This window comes from Kryptolebias marmoratus, linkage group LG6 (genome assembly GCF_001649575.2).
Source record: "Kryptolebias marmoratus isolate JLee-2015 linkage group LG6, ASM164957v2, whole genome shotgun sequence".
NCBI classification, from domain to species: Eukaryota; Metazoa; Chordata; class Actinopteri; order Cyprinodontiformes; family Rivulidae; genus Kryptolebias; species Kryptolebias marmoratus.
In genome coordinates, this window is record NC_051435.1 from 32,205,241 (window position 1) to 32,206,673 (window position 1,433).

Sequence of the window (1,433 nt, forward strand, 5' to 3'; positions counted from 1 at the left end):
TTTTTTTTTTTTTTTTTTTTTTTATATAAAGAAATAAAACAGAACAGAAAAACTTGAATATGAATATTTAATCCTAGCTGCGATACAGTACAAAATCAATGAGGCTTTCCATTTTCCCAGAGATCTAATCCTGCAGGACATAGACATTTATTTCTTCATAATAATTAGAATTGGATTTTTTCAGTTCTTCAGTTTTCTGTATCGTTATTATTAATATAACAATTTCATTTCATTGGATTTTGTTTTTAAAACACAATAATTAACGTTGTGGGTGAATGGTACTGGTCTTTTATAAATTTACTTAAATAACTCCTTACATACCTTGGTGCATATTTTACATTCTGGTATTCTATTTTAGGGACGTAAGTATTTACATAAAAATAGAATAAAAACAGAGTAAATGCAAAAAGTGGACGTTTTTGTGGTTGTGTTTGTTTGCTAGTGTGTCTGTGTTACAGAGGCCATTTGAGTTCTGAGTGTTAAAGCAGGCAGACATGGAGTTTGTGACCTTCGACCCTGGCTTGTGCCTAGGTCAAAAGTGTAGATCCTTCCTGCACAACAAACACACATAATACCCCACCCTCTTTAAATGCCTGTCTGTGGTCTATTCCTGGTTTCTGTCTCTGATATAAATAGATTCACCTTTGGCCCATGGCACAGAAAATCAAAGGAACTATTTACCCTCACCCCTCCACAGAAACACACACACACACACTTGTGCATCACCCCCCACCCACCCACCATTATCACTATACACACACACACACACACACACACACACACACACACACACCTTTTAATAGTTTTTTGTCATTTTATTGATTCTACGTTTTCAATGTCTTTAGGTGAACAGAATCCACCTTGGCTGAAACAAATGGAGCCATGATGGTGCAGAACAAAAATAAGTTTGCAGTGTAATTTCAATATGCATGTGTTTGTGATGGCCTGTATTTGTTTTAATTCGAGTATTTTAGTCTAAATCTATCACTCTCAAATGAGTGAAAGTATGTTTGAGTTTATAGACAACACATATGTAGCTGTCTGGCCTTTCAGGGCCACTGTCTGACTATTCTTTGGTGCTTGTGCCACACCCTAACAAAATTTTGACCTTGTACGTAACAAAAATTGTATTTTGTGTAAACATAAATGCTTCAAGTATTTAAAAAATAATAATAATCTGTACTTACATGCATCATAAATTAATGAAAAAAGCAAAGTCAGGCAGCTGTGGCACAGAAAGGCTGTAGTTGTAAGATACCCAGTCCTTCCACTTGTTTGCATAAATCAAACATTTGCCATTACTTTTATCAGTAGAAAAATAAATAGGTAGGTAGGTAGGTACATTTATTTATACAGGTGCTGGTCATAAAATTAGAATATCATGAAAAAGTAGATTGATTTCAGTAATTCCATTTAAAAAGTGAAACTTGTAT